The 16,095-nt window shown below is 42.2% G+C and overlaps 1 protein-coding gene across 4 annotated transcripts in view; it reads right to left on the bottom strand.

The window, feature by feature from the left end:
• The window catches only part of NRCAM (neuronal cell adhesion molecule), a 282,657-nt gene that overhangs the window by 140,502 nt on the left and 126,060 nt on the right, over positions 1–16,095 (bottom strand). For all 4 annotated transcript variants that reach the window (XM_042964235.1, XM_042964240.1, XM_042964247.1 and 1 more), the window contains exon 3: positions 2,963–3,036. The gene's annotated coding sequence lies outside the window, so the exon portion shown is untranslated. The remainder of the gene's footprint in view (positions 1–2,962; positions 3,037–16,095) is intronic.

The raw sequence follows: 16,095 nt of genomic DNA, 5'->3' as shown, positions 1-16,095 counted from the left end.
TCAACTTAATTATAAGATAAAGTCTTTTTACTGTGATCCGTTCTACTATTATCTACTTAGAATATCAATACCCTTCTCCTAATGTATATACATAATTTTGTAAAAGTTAGTACGCTGAGGCCAAGGGGAAGAACAGCTTTTGAAACATCAACCTAATCCAATCGTTAATAACTACCATAGCCTGTCAGATTTTCCTTTTTATACAGCTCGCCAAATGGGAACGTGCCTTAAAGTGGAACAGGGCACGATTCTTCTTCAGAGTTATGATAGTTACAACCAGGACCACACTAACACAAATGCCAGCACGGAAAAGCAGTCCTACACAGTGATTTTGGGGGCATTTCCCCCTCTTTGCTCTGGTTCGCTTGTTAGAACTCCATCATTGGCTGTCCTGCATTAAAATTTTTTTTTAACATTTATTTATTTTTGAGAGAGAGAGAGAGAGAGAGAGAGAGAGAGAGGCAGAGCGTGAGCAGGGGAGGGGCAAAAAGATGGAGGCACAGAATCCCAAGCAGGTTCCAGGCTCTGAGCTGTCCACACACAGCCTGACGCGGGTCTCGAACTCATGAACCGTTGAGATCATGACCTGAACTGAAGTTGGACACGGAATGGACTGAGCCACCCAGGCGCCCCAAGCTGTCCTGCATCTTAGCCCAAGGTTTTCAAACCAGGCAGAGGAAATGGAGAGTATTCTTTTCCTTGGAGAGAATTTACACATCACTGTTAATGATGGAGGTGAACACGGTTTTTCTACATGACTGGATACCAATCAGTAAGGGTAGCACTTTCCGGAAAGAAGGATGTGGGTGTGGAAGTGTGGGTTCACAAACCACAGTGGTGGTCATTCACATCTCATGGATACCACGGCACAGCAGCGAACGTGGGAAAGACTACTGAACACTCAAGTAGCTACAAAAAACTTTCTTATTCCAATGTCAGAGGCTGAATTCTTGAATAGCCGGGGGACATTCTGAATACAAGAGTGCTTCAGAATTTGGGGAAGTTTCAGGGCGCCTTTGTTTCAGGGAGACGAGAGGAAGAAATGGGGAAGACACTCCGTATTTAGTTTCAACCGGATTAAATTCTTCACAAAGATAAAATGAGATATTTCTGTGGCTCCTGACCACTAAAAGTTCACTTCAGTCATTTAACAGAAGACTGGCCAAAAAGATCAATGAGAATGTACCCCGAAAGGTAGAATTTGACCTTGTCGCTTGTTCCTCTCAAAGACTTTAAGTGAAACAGCCCTCACACAATGAATGAAGAGAACACAGTGCATCTAGCCAGGAAAACTTCCCTAGAAACCACATGAGAGTGCCCTTGAAAGTCGGAGAACCCCCTTTAGGGAACTCTACCACGGCCCCCCTCAAGGGCACCATACACTCCTTTTCAGTGGTCCCTTCGCTTGCCTGGTCTTCATGTATTTTCCCTTTTACTAGAAACCACCATTTACAAATAAGCACCCGGTCTTGCTGTCTTTCTATCTCCCCTAGGTACACACAGTTTATAACCTACAGAACTTGCCGTAATTTACCAGTGACACTAGCGATTTCTTGTAGGCTATGTTCCTTAACGACGTTACTAATGATTTCTAATTCCTAACAACTGTGATTTGGCATATCCAGACTTCCATGTCCCTGTCAGCATAGAAGGGTCTTACTTTTCCATTGTTTTACCTTGTAGGTGTTATTTTACAGACACTTGTTGGAGGACGTGTGTATAGGTGTATCAAAACTTTATAAATTAAGTCATTTTACATTAACGAAGGGAGGTTTCTATTCAAAGAGCCATTGATAGAAAACTAGGCTCTTTTGGTATTGGTCATAGGTGTCCAACTCAGCACTTTTGCTAGTGTTTACTAATTTTCACTTTTCAAGAACTCTTCAAGCCGAACAAAATATATACTACTTGATCTACAAAGCAACGTTCTTAGTTTCCAGGCTACTGATTTGGGGATTTCTGGCGGTGTTTTGAAACACCATAGTAATTAGTTATATGAAGTCAGTTTTAATACAACACAATGGAAGCAAATTCAACTGAGGCATGAGTCATTTCCTCTTCGACAGAAAATGGCATCTGAATGGATCAATTTAGGCATTTCTCAAGGACAAGAGACAACATGCTTGCAAGATTTTCCTACCTCAAAATCTTGCAGACAATCTTCTTTTCATAATTAAAGTCCGTGAGAGTCTCTTTATTTATTAAATGAAACCTATGAGGCAGAGGACTAAGTGTCTGAACAATCACGCTCTCATAAATTCCTTATGAGACAGAGTTCTCAGAACTATGTTCCAGATCTCCAAGTAAGATACCCTTCATCAAATTCAACACTGTAATAGATGGCTTTTCAGAAGGCATCACAGGCCGGGAAGAGACAGTTCTAGAGCTGATAATTCTGACCGAAATGGGAAAGTGGTGGGCAGCGGGGGTGGCAAATTGATTTACAAAGCAGAAAGCACATATCAAAGTAATATTCAAAGTTTCCAAACAGACTGTTGTATTATATGGACTTCATTGTGAGACAACAAAAAATTCATGTGCGGATAAGTATATTCTCAGGAGAGTTTTCTGATACATGATTGAATCAGAAGGAAAACTCTTTTCTTGTAAATGATTCCTTAGCCTTTTAAATCTTTAATTCCTTCAGAAACATATTGCTTACTAGCAATGTGTTCACTCTGGTGTCTATTTGCTAAACTTTATGATGCATGATTTAGTAAAACAAAAGTCTCATTACTATGGAAGGACACGAAGGGCTGGTTTTCTCCCCCGTATATTTGATCCATCCTCTTGGATAAGCAGTATGACTCATGTTTTCGCATCTATATTCCTACCTCCATCTTTCATCATACGCTTCGGATTGAAGAGTATTAATTATGGCAATAATATTACATAATCAGATCATTTTATGGTATAACTCCCTTTATACTAACTTAAACCTTTCCAGAAGACAAACCCCTACCTTTGAAGAAGGTCTTCCTGTCTGAAGAAGTTGTTCTTTTAATTCTTTAAACCAAATGTCTTCTTAGGGTAGCCCTGTGGGTCGAAGAGTGGGGGAAATGTTAACAAGACAGTCATCGTCAATCACAGCAGATTGTCAATACATTAACTCCAACTGACTCCCTGATGGGAAACACAATTACCGGGGGAGCCCTGTAAGGAAAGACAAATTATGAATAGATTTGCCAAAACACATCTCTGCTGGTTTCAATCAAAAGTGACAGCAGAGAGGTGACTAAAAATAATTCTGGTGGCCATCCCCTTAATGCAACCCAGCCGAAAGCGACATGCTTGTTCCCTCTTTCCAGTTCAGAAAATGGAAAATTTTGTTTTGTTTTGTTTTGTATGCACTTAAACAGTGAGGCTAAAATACTTCCTTGCTGCGGGCTCCCTTATTATTGTTGCTATTCTTAAAATTTTTCATTTAGGGGGTGGTGCCTGGGTGGCTCAGTCGATTAAGTGGCCAACCCTTGATCTCGGCTCAGGTCATGATCTCACGTTTCAGGAGTTCAAACCCTGCATTGGGCTCTGCACTGACAGTGTGGAGCCTGCTTGGGATTCTCTCTCTCTCTCTCTCTCTCTCTCTCTCTCTCTCTCTCTGTGACTCCCCCACTTTGGCTTTCTCTCTCTCTCTCTCTCTCTCTCTCTCTCAAAATAAACAAATAAACTTCAAAAAAATTTTTTTTCACGTAGGAGAGTAGGAATTCTTTTGACTTTGTTTGGAAGGCCCCCCAAGTTCTCAATGAAGGTCATAAAGGGATGGTGGGGGCAGCCAAGGGGGAGGATCCCTATCGGGGCTATGACAAAGACTCAGCTATGGACAGCTCCAGAGCTCGACCAGCTCCAAACTCCCCGTGCTCCTCAGCCTGAATGCTCCCTTTGCAGATACTCCAGCTGAGAACTAGCCAGAAAAGGACAGCACGGACAGGGAAGACAATCGCAGCTGAGTCCATTAGGGCTCATTTTCTTAGACAACCAATTCAGTGACACCCAGGGCTTTCTAAGGGAGGATGTGTGGCTTTTTGGACTTTGGATTTTTGGAAACAGAAGTCATACTATCAGACCTCTGAAAAAACCTTTCAGAGAGGAGAAACAAGTGTCAATTCAGGAACTCCCGACTGCATTGAAATATGAAGGCAACTTGTGAAGTGCAAAGAGATCCCATTAATAAGATAAAAACATGTGCAATCATCTCAGACGTTCCTGTTTACGTGTGCGCCATACAACATTTTCTGTGTAAAATTGCAAAGACCTTTACCTCAGTGACAGGTAAAACCACTCTTCATAATTTTCATTGGATCTGATGCAATGACATTTTATTAGGACAAAAAAAATGTTGTTGAGGGGCACCTGGGTGGCTCTGTCGGTTAAGCGTCTGACTTTGGCTCAGGTTATGATCTCACAGTTTGTGGGTTCGAGCCCTGCATCGGGCTCTGTGCTGACAGCTCAGAGCCTGGAGCCTGCTTCGGATTCTGTGTCTCCTTCTCTCTCTGCCCCTCCCCCACTTGCACTCTGCCCCCCCCCCCCCTCTCTCTCTCTCTCTCAAAAACAAACATTAAAAAAAAATATTTCTTAAATGTTGCTGAGGTAAATGATTCCTCCCTGGAATTAAAACCAATTTTAGGAAAGAAAAAAACAAAACAAAATAATTTTAGATTAATCAAGAATTTCTTCACTTCTATTTAGTTCCCACCTTTTTCTTTTTTAAGTAGTCTGTACGCCCAGCACAGAGCCCAACATGGGGCTCGAACTCACGACCCTAAGATCAAGACCCGAGCTGAGATCAAGAGTGGGATGCTCTACTGACTTAGCCACCCAAGTGCCCCTAGTTCCCGCATTTAAAAACCTCTTTTGAGGTGTGTAAGAAGGAGTTTGCAAGAATCTGAAGTTATGTCTACAGTAACAAGTTAATTCAACAAACATATGGAACATGTAATATATTCTGTCAATGCACTGGATAAAAGAGGATAAAAGAATATATATACAAGGATATGTGAGGATGTAAGAATATAAAATAATATAAACGAGGATAAAAGTATAACACATAAGTAAGTGCACCTTTACAGGTGAAACTTTATCAGGTTAGCATGTAGATCTGTCTCCTTCCTCCCCCTTCACCTCGCTGTCTCTCCATCTTTCCACCATTTCTCTCCCCCAGGGCAGTCTGGGTCCGCTTCTGGCTCTGCCCAGCACCATAGTGGACATGAGGGAAACCCCTCCCACTGAGGGATGTGGACCTTGGGTTAATGTCTGACCTCGGTTTGGGCCTTAGGGAATCAGACCTAAGGGAGTACTTTGCTTCCAGGTCATTTCAAGCCAACGTCACTCAGGGGAAAGGAGTCCGTCACCTCTTCTAGACCAGTGTAATGGAGTTCTGCCCTGGGACTCAAGACCAAAGCCTCAGCCAATATACGTCATTATTTGTCTTGTTTTGTCAATGTCTCCCCTGCAAGTATCTCCTTTGGGAACCACAAATGTACGCATTCCTGGGTTGCCGGCCAAAACGTATCACCATCTTTCACCCCCAAACAATCAGGGTAAGGCGAATTTGCAACTCAGAAGGGTAGCTCGTTCCTTCCTTCTTCAAGTCTCTTCTAACACGAATTTTTGCGAACGGCAAAGTCAACAAAAACTCAAAGGGTGCTTTAGTTTGCCGAACCAAGTCTCTTAGGGGAATCGTCACCCCAGCTACTTGGTTCCACTCCTTGCGTTTGAAGCATCTACACACGTTGCTGTGGAGCTACTGCTGAAAATCTCTATCACAGATGACTTCAGGCTACAGCTAACTACTGGGAAGTGGACCTATGAAAGACACATGTCAACAGAATTAATCTTGCCCAAATTTTACCTGGAAGAGAAAGAGACCTCACATTTTATGGGCTACTACTGTGTCCCAGGCCCTGTGTATATAGGTGACGCACCAATTCTGTAAGTGTCATCATCACCTTGACACAGAGGCACGAACTGAAGCACAGAGAGGGTGAGTAAATGACCCTACTCCCATGACTACATCCACTTCTGAGTCAATCCAAAACTTGTACTTCTTTTACCTCCCCGCAGAGCTTTTGAGAGAGGCCAGGATGAACCTGGAGACGGGGTGCTCCTGAGATTTATGGGGAGGAAAGCAGCAGAAGAAGCTGTTGGAAAGGGCGGTCAGGTTGATGGGAAACACTGAGGGAGCCAAGAATCATAGGGTTGGGGAGGCAGGAGGGAGGGCCACAGGGTTGAGACCTGCAGGAAGGTCTCATGTAAATGGCATGTAAATGGGGGGCATGTAAATGGGGCGACTCCATTTACATGGAGTCAGCAGGAAGCGCCCACACCACAGACGGTGCCAGCGTCTCCCGTGGCCAGCAGTCTCCGACGGGCAGCGACATCTACTGCACTATCATTCCAATGCCACACACCCCCCCCCCCCCCCGCCAAGAATGCCCTTTATTAGCAATGTTTCACAAAAAGGGCAGGTCTGAAAATACCACTGGGTATGGTGTAGAAGAAGACATTTTTGAACACAGATTTTAAAGAGAAGTCCAAGGAATGGGGTGCTTTTGATAAACTTGAATTGCTTTTAGTATAATTCAATTCAGGGCAAAGTGTCCTGAAAAGAACACACACGTCTGTGGGTGTGGTTTCCCACAGACGTTGTGTGGGGAAAACTATTTCGTCTTTGCTTATGTGTATTGATATATATGTGTATTGATAGCGCGTGGCCTCATTTTTAACCTCCTTGTGACGACTGAAACCCCCGAGCCTCTGCAAAGACCACCAAAAGACTACGTATTAATTGTATTACCATGTCAGCAATTATGCCAAACATTTCTAGGGAATGAATTTTTGGTACATTCATTACTCTTGCTTTGACAACTGCATCAATGGGCTTTCATCACTCTGAAACACATCTAGGTTGACAGAATGGGGTAATACATCATTGCTAAAGGATTATTTTTCCAATAACAAAGTAACAACTCAATTTCCTTTAACCAAAATACAATCAACTTATCCTATTAAATAAAACCAGTCCTAAGTCAAAAGGTCAAGATGAGATCTGATGTAATTTAAAAGTAGCCTTCAGAAAAGATAAATAATATCTAGGTAAAAAATACAGAAACCCAAAGGACACAGTACACACAGTAAATCAATTACAATAAAAGGAATTCAATGGTGCATAAGTATAACATTAAAACATTCAATAATTCAAGAAAGTGCACATTTGCCTTGGCCACTCATGGAAAAATAATGCATTTCCTGATGGCTCCAAAGGAAATAGAACTATTGATTGGCACGGATGTTTTGCAGGAATTTTGTTTTTGTTTTTGTTTGTTTTGGTTTCAAATGAGAACCTATAACATTGCACATGCAGCTGAAAATCTGTTATTGCAAATGCTACGGGGTAAAAAGTAACAGCAAGCAAAAACAGTCAAAATCTCATTTGGTTTAGACTCTGGCATAACTGTGAGGACATTAAAAATGCTAATATTACTCTTTGGTTTCTGCAAGGTAGATTTCTAACAACTGGCTTTAATGGATGATACAGCAAAAGGCAGATTACATTAAAATGCCAGGCATTTGACCCTCAAGCCAATTCTGTTTTCCACTGTGATGATTTTATTTCCTGTTTACACTCTTAAAAAATCAATATGACAAAGCAATACTTTTTAGAACATTCAATTTGAAAACCTCACATGTAACAACGTATTTATCCACCTGCACTGTTACGTGTTTATGGAGCATGCAAAATTGTTTTGCGCTTTTACCATTATGAAATGATGATGATTCACAAACTTATTTTTAATATTTGGTCTTCACAAAACTTCAATAGTATCAAAATCATGGACTAACTCCCCCCACCAACTCTTCTTTTTCTCTCAACTTCCTGCCTTTGACATGATCCTTGGACTGAATTTGGGGTCCATTCATACTTATTAACTGGAGAGAAAAGGATAAACAAACAACCCTATTAAAACTGGCATTTATCTTTGGTTTCCCTGGGTATGCCTGCCATCCAGCAGCCTAATTCAGTTTGGCAGGGGCGAAAAGCCCAAATCATCTTGAAACCCAGTTCTCTGCACTTCAGCAGCCTCTGAAACAAAATACATTCCAAAAAGCAGAGTATGATCTGGAATGAAGCGGGTTCAACCAGATGGCACCAGAGAGCAGCCTCGGTGGCTGGGGTTCCAAGGATACAGGGTCCTACATTCCAGACCCAAGTTTAGCATCTAGTGCAGTTTACTCTTGCAAGACTAGTAAACCTGTTGGAACTTGGGGCCGCCTCTGTGATCTCTTAAACGTCAAGGTGGGGGCAGGGCAGGGATCCACTGTGATCAGGAACTTGGAGGTAAACCCGTGTCATGCTCTACCTTTCAGAGAAGTGAAACCACTCATCCCTTGATCAATCACATTATACAGATGGAAGACTGACCGCCCCGCCCCCAACCCCAGAAGCTTAACATTGTTTCAAGTAACATCACCATTCGCTACCTTGTAGACCGGCGCGAACATCTGCCAGTGAGCAAATTACATTCATGTCTGGCATGCTGGATATATGCCATCTTGCTGTCGGTCAGGGCACTGGCAATCATGCTGTCACGTACACTGTTGCAGTATTTTAACCTACATGCATGGCACATTTCATGGTTTAACAGGAGCAACTACTATAAATAGAAACCTCCAATTCCAGTGTGCAGTAACGGCTCGCCTTCTACCAAAGAGCCATGCCCCCCTTTGCCATGCAGAGTGGCCATAGGGAAGAGGCCCCTGTCCAGGCTCTACCTTTCCAGCTCCCCTTGCCCCTAGGCGAGACAGTGAGATGTAAGGGAGTTAATATGTATCAATTCCTCGCCCACATGTTTAAGAAGCAAATGTCTTTCCCATAAGTCATCTCTCTACTGCTGGCTGGATGTCAACGCCCAGTGTGACTTTGGAAGTCACATGGCATGGCCTGTGTCAACACAGGTCCCTGAAGAGGGACAAGTAGAGACCCTTCTATCCACACAAATGGTCTTACATTACCAGTACTGGACTGGTCCCAGAATGGGAAGGGAATTCTAACCCAGTGAAGTTTCTACAATGTGGGGGTTTGTTACAACAGTTAGCTTTGCCCTAGCTAATCGAGTCAGTGTGTTGTGAATATAACAGAAACGTTAAAGTTTTGTTTAAGTTTATTTGTTTATTTTTTGAGACAGAGAGAGAGAGTATGAGCAGAGGAGAGCCAGAGAGAGAGGTAGAGAGAGAGGATTCCAATCAGGCTCTGCACTCTCGGTACAGAGTCTGACGCGGGGCTTGAACCCATGAGCCGTGAGATCATGACCTGACCCGAAATCAAGAGTGGCATGATGGGGCGCTTGGGTGGCTCAGTCGGTTAAGCGTCTGACTTCAGCTCAGGTCATGATCTCACAGTTCATGGGTCTGAGCCCTGTGTTGTGCTCTGCTTCGGATTTTGTGTCTCCCTCTCTCTCTGCCCCTCCTCTGCTCACACTCTGTCTCTCTCTCTCTCTCTCTCTCTCGAAAATAAATAAACATTTAAAAAAAAAAAAAAAAAGAAAAGAGAGTGGAATGTTTAACCAACTGAGCCACCCAGGCACCCCAGAAACCTTAGATTAAATCTATCCCTCATTGGTCCTTTTCCCGTGCGTATAATCTAAGGGGAAAAGATTTAGTTTTAAAATAAGTTCTACTAGAGACAATTAAAGTAACAGTGCTTATTTTGCTCCAGAAAGAAAAAGCTTAAAGGAGGCTAATTAAACTGTCATTGAATAAATGAAGGTCCTGAAAATTTTACGGAGCAGATAGTTGAAAAAACTTCACTAAATACAAACCAAACAAATACAGAGCATTTACTTGACAGCACATAAAATAACACACTACCCACAACACGGGGAAGGTTGAAAATAGTTTTTGAGAGCATCTGATTCAGTAGGTGTAGGCGGGGCCTGGAAATCCACTTTTCTAATAGGCAGCCCGGGGGTTTCTGATGCACTTGGTCTTGGGCCACACTCTCAGCAACGTGGTGAAAAAGGTCTCTGATGGTTAAACCGTGAAATGTACCACGTTGTGAGGCTGTCAGACTTCCTTCCTAGAGGAAAGTCAAACTGGGGAAGTTTTTTATCCACGGGGTAGAAAACATGCTGTCAACAAGCATTACAGAGCTTTAGGAATCTAGACAAGTTTGCCATGATCCCAATCTTTAAGCAGCTCACGGTCTCAGGACAGTGACTATAAATGTATACCCGTGTGTGTATGTGTGTGTGTGTGTGTGTGTGTGTGTGTGTGTGTGTGTGCGCGCGCGCGCGCACACTCACGCACACGTATGTGTGTCTGCAGAGGAGGTAGTGAAACAGAGAAGGAGGAAACAAAGATACCCTCCGGGTTTGAACTGGGGGAGATGAGACCTCATCCACGGCTGTGGAGATGGATGTCTGTGGCCCCAGGTAGCACACTCACCTCCCCTGGGCATCCCTGTCCCAGAACAGTCTCCAGATAATGTTACCACCAACACGATACAGAATGAAACAGAGGTAGGGGAGGAATCCAACCCTATTCAAGAAGCAAAAGCAGTTATGTTCACCTATTTTGCACCTCGAACTTCTACATAATGCGCTGGAAGAAAAGATTCTAAGGCAAACAAATAAAACTTTGTAAAACCACATGGCTACGTGGGGAGTTATTGTTTTATGAATAGTTTCAGTCAGGAATGATGAAAAAGTCCTGGAGATGGGTGAGTGATGATCACATGATGACTCGAAGGCACCTAATACCATTGTACGCTTCAAAATGGTTAAAATAGTAAGTTTTATGTTATATATGCTTTGCCCCAATAAAAAAAAATCATGGTTATAGGCTTCCCTCCAACTCAGTACATTAATGAATATGATAGGGTATTTGCAGGAAAAAAAATGAACCTAACCCTACACTCTCCCGTACTTTCTATCTCCTTGAGAAGTTAGGAAACCATGAATGTATTCAACCGATGTTTAAGGAGAATTATTGTGGCCTAGGCAGGCACTGTTCTAGGCACTAAGACCTAGCAGTGAACGGAATAGAAATGAGTCCTGTCCTCGGACAGCATTTACTTATTCATCCCCTCATACACTCTGCAAGTATTTATTAAATGTCTGTCGCTTGCCAAGCTCTATGCTTGGGCACCAGAAATACAACGGTGAAAAAACAGCAATGAAAACATCAGCAAACCAGACCCTTCTTTGGCCTCATGAAGCTTCTAGCTGGCCACAGGAGACATATATGAATCTAAAATATCCACCTTGGAAAGTCATCAAAACAGAGATGTGTGGACTCCTAGAGTGTGTTGTGTGGTGATGGGAACTGGCTCAGTCAAGGTCTTTGTGAAGGGACTGATGTCTGAGTTGAGATCTGACGGACGGGGTTGGGCAGGGACAATGTGGCACCAGGGAAGAGGGGAAGGAAGTGGAGAGTGGCCACATCGAGGCAAGAAAAGCAGGCGGAGGCCCAGGGGCCGCGCAGAGCCCCGTGGATCTTTCCGTTTCTGTCTTAAGGGCAATGGGGAGCCATCGATGTACTGTAACGAGGCTGGGGGTGGGAGAGGAATGATCTGATCAAAAATGATACTTCCTTGGCTGCTCTCACAATTTAAAAACGACCAACAGAAAATGAGGGCAAAGGACTATAAGTAAAGTCCTATACAGTTATGAAAATAGGTGAAACTCTTTGAAGCTCTCAGATGAAAGACAGTATTTAACATTTCAAAGAATTATCATGATCAGATAAGGAATTCTAAACAGCATGCCAAGTTTTAATTTTTTAGTGCTAATCAAAACATAGTCTCTTAAGGTTCTATTATAAAACCTACTAATGAAGTTGAATATGATTAAAACAGTCACCAGAATTTGCAAGGTTAGTAAATTAAGTTGCCCACACTTGATCAACACTGTTTAAAGTGCATACTTTGGGGGGGAGTTAAACAATTCGATCAAAGAAATGAAGTATATTAGACTTTGCAAAACATGATTGCGTAGGCACCTTTCATTAACCTATAAGGTGACAACAGGACATTTAACCAAATGCTGTACAAATTCAATTAATATTTAAGAACTTGAACAAAGAATCAAATACATCTCATTTCTTCCTTTAAAATATGGTTATTGATGCTAATATATACTGTTGAATGGGGAACAAAACTCAGATCTGCACAATACTGTGCGTGCTAAGGGCAGATACATAAAGTAATAACAAGGGCACCTTTTACATATAATCAAATTAGCCACAGGCTATTTTAATTTACGTAGATTAAACATTCAAGAAGTAGGTGACAGACATTTCTGCATTTCAAATTCCGGATAAAAACAGGGAGTAGGAAACATCACGCTTTTAACTGTACAGTGAGTTCATCTGACCTTAGAACAACAAAGTACTTTCTAGACTATCTCTCAAAGTTCAGAAAAGTTGTATAGACTTGACCCACATAATTTACACAATTCACCTTTTCACCAAATTGTCATTTATACACTTCAGATCTGTCAATTCGTGGTTCTGCTTAAATTACCTTAAGAATGTAACGTAGCTAGCAAGAAGGCTCTCAAGGCAGCTCCGGGTACGTTTTATCATAAACAACCAAAGCCCCCTCGGTTTTATAGGGCCTGGGAACCACAGTTTATTTGCAGAGGCCTCCAACACCATCGCTTTTTGAGATTCAGCCTTACAAAGATCTTCATTTTAAAGTTTAATCTGACTCAGTTTAAAACCTATTATTGTTCTATCAATTTACACTTTGGCCTAAACAAATTTAATATACTTGGGTACAAACGCGTTCCTAGATTTCCCATGCAGCATCTTTCTGATGTTTAAAACGGTGTTTTTAAATGCCCAGTGAAACGTCATTTGTTTCAAAACTGTAGTTCATATTCCTAGCAGATGCCACAAATCATATGTCAGATTGCAGAGAAAGGGATAAAAATGCAACAAGTCAGATTTAGCCAGAGTAAAAAAAAAAAAAATGAATACATTTACCATAAAAAGAAGGGGACAATCTCTTTTTGAAAAATTAGAAGCATCATTTGCATTTTTACTGTTGGCGCTAAACAAGTCTCACTAAAAAGATGAAATGATAAGACGTCTGAAAAACTTTCAAACATTTGGATAAAGACTAGACATTTCTTCTTCTTTTTTTATTTTTTTCACTATGAGCTTTCAAAGTTGGCAAGTTATTCCTTATTCAAAATTCTCTTTAAATGCTCTGGCTTTTTAGTCTCTTCTTGACAGAGACACGAACTCACAAGTAGCCCCCACTGGTGAGTGGGGCTCTTTATTTCCCCTCCACGCTTCCTAAGTAGCTGCCATGGTCATTGAACGAAATCTGAGGTCTTCTCATCATACTGCTCTGGAAGGAAAAAGGAATGAGCCACAATTGAATCAGAATAAAATGGGTTCCAAACACAACTCTGATGTAGTGTCAGTGGTGTTCATCCTGTGGTTCCCACAATATTTACTGACTGGCACCCGGGACATCCTAATAAGGTTTTATCTCCATTTCTTAGTTGTCCATGGAAGCACTGATTTTCAATTTTACTTGTACTGATTTTTTGAACCAAAAGGAATGTTATGAGCATAAAAACACACACACACACACACACACACACACACACACACACACACACACAAAACGGCAAAAAGCAAAGAAATTCAAACGGGATTTAAATGCTAAGCCTACTGTAGTAGATTTCTCCATAGTAGTATCTGAGCAGAGTGGCCCAGTCCTGGTCAATCCCAAAATGGCTTTGGGAGTCTCAGATCTCTCTGTTCTCTAGATCAGTCTCCCAACTCGAGAATTTGAAATGCTGGTCTTATGGAAATCTGGAATACTATTAGTTCCAGGTCACTAACTAAAGTTAAGTTCAAATATGAAGCTGCCCATTTAAAAAGAGGTCATCTTTAATGCAACATGACCTGTATTAAATGAGCCATTATTTCCAAATAAAGCAATCAAGTTATGAATTCAATAGCTTACCAGGTGACATTAGGCAAATTACTTCCTCTCTGTGTACAAAATGGGGTTAATAATCCTGACCTATCTCTTAAGGTCTCTGGGGACAATTCATTTAGGAATTGTCTAAGTGCTGTATAAATGTTTCTGGTGTTATGAGAGCTTGGTTTTATTGTCATTGGAACGCCACCATCATAAAAAGGAATTGAGAGGTTTAGTCAGAGGTGAATTAACAAAGCAAGGTCTATGCTAATACAAGTGCCCTCTGACCTTGGATCACTGAGCTTGAAAAATCGCACAGATCAAAATGTAAATGAAGTTTGCATTTTCAGAGACAGAGTTTTTGTTAATTTCTTTCCTATTCAATTCCTTTGCTTTGAAAATCATTACTTTGGAAGCAAACCATTTTCAATTTCTACCTCCCCCCACCCCTTTTTTTCCTTTCATTATTTCTCATTGCTGTTCCCAGCACCATTTGCATTAAAGCATGACATTGGAGGTATCCAAGGCCTTTCTTTCTCAATCCACTATCTGGCACACCCAGAAAACAAGCCTGTCAGGAGGCATGAGCCATGCGGACAACAAACTTTTTTCACTTTAAGGTTTTTTTTAAAATTGTGTGATCTCCAGGGGCGCCTGGGTGGCTTGGTCGGTTAAGCGTCCGACTTCAGCTCAGGTCATGATCTCACGGTCCGTGAGTTCAAGCCCCGAGTCGGGCTCTGTGCTGACAGCTCAGAGCCTGGAGCCTGTTTCAGATTCTGTGTCTCCCTCTCTCTCTGCCCCTCCCCTGTTCATGCTCTCTCTCTCTGTCTCAAAAATAAATAAACGTTAAAAAAAAAAAAATTTAAAATTGTGTGATCTCCAGGGGTGCCTGGGTGGCTCAGTCGGGTGAGCGTCCGACTTCAGCTCAGGTCATGATCTCGTGGTCTGTGAGTTTGAACCCCGCGTCGGGCTCTGGGGTGACAGCTCAGAGCCTGGAGCCTGCTTCGGATTCTGTGTCTCATTCTCTTTCTGCCCCTCCCCCACTCACGCTCTGTCTCTGTCTCAGAAATAAATAAACATTAAAAAAAAATTTTTTTTAAATGGTGTGATCTCCAGCCGTTCACTACTTTCAGAGGAAGTAAGTTCTCTTTCCCCAGCTAAATTTCCATGGTTCATTCATTTACTTGACAAATAGTTACTGAGCACCTCGTACGTATGTGCCAGCCAGGTGCTGTAGGTGCCAGAAGGAGCAGTGAATTTAAAAAGGCAGAAATTCCTGCTCTCGTGTAGCTTATATTTTGGGGGTGAAGACAGATAATAAGCAAAATAAATAGGTAAACAAATGTAATATGTTGGAAGGAAAAGAGGAAGTGTGGTGAAAGCAGGGAAGTGCAGAGATGGAGAGGGCTGTAATCTTAAACATGATGGTCAGAGAAAAACCTCCTTGAGAAGGTGTGATGTCAGGGAAGACTTGAAGGATGTGACTGTGAGAACCATTGGGGAAGGGCTTTGCAGGCAAGGTGAGGGTTCCAGGCAAGTGCAAAGGCCCTGAGGTAAGAGATTTTGTGTTTGAGAACAGCAAGGAGATCAAGGTGGTGAAGGAAGAGAGAAGAGCTGGAGAAGGGAGAGCAGAGAAGGAATGGGGGTAGCAGACGATCTGGACCCGGAACATGGGTGCAAGGCGTCCGACTTTCACTCTGAGTGAAAACCCTTGAGAGGTTCTGAGCTGAAAAGTAACATGATCTGACTTCCATTTGAAAGGCTGGATCCGGCTGAGAATAGGCTGAAGGGGAACAAAGTTGAGACAGGAAGGCCACATAAAAGACAACCGCAGTAGTTCAGGCAGACATCAGGGGTTTGATCCCGGGGTAGCACCTGGGTAGAGTTTCACCGCTTTCAATTATGAATCACAACCTTCTTCTTCATCTCGCCGTACTTTATTTAATTCCTTCACTCCCTAAGAATATTTTTCCGTAGAAGCCTTCCCTTGCACCCCCTCCCTGTGAATACTAAGACTTTCTCTCCCATCAGACCACCTTTTGAAAGGGTCAAAGAATCCACATTTGGATGAGGTCAAATCAGCAAGGACACTACTGTTACAGGATAAGCTGAGGCATGCTGAAAATTTTTTAAAGAATTTATTTGAGGAAAAATCTATG

This window comes from Panthera tigris, chromosome A2 (genome assembly GCF_018350195.1).
Source record: "Panthera tigris isolate Pti1 chromosome A2, P.tigris_Pti1_mat1.1, whole genome shotgun sequence".
Classification (NCBI taxonomy): Eukaryota; Metazoa; Chordata; class Mammalia; order Carnivora; family Felidae; genus Panthera; species Panthera tigris.
This window is presented reverse-complemented; position numbering and strand designations above follow the sequence as displayed.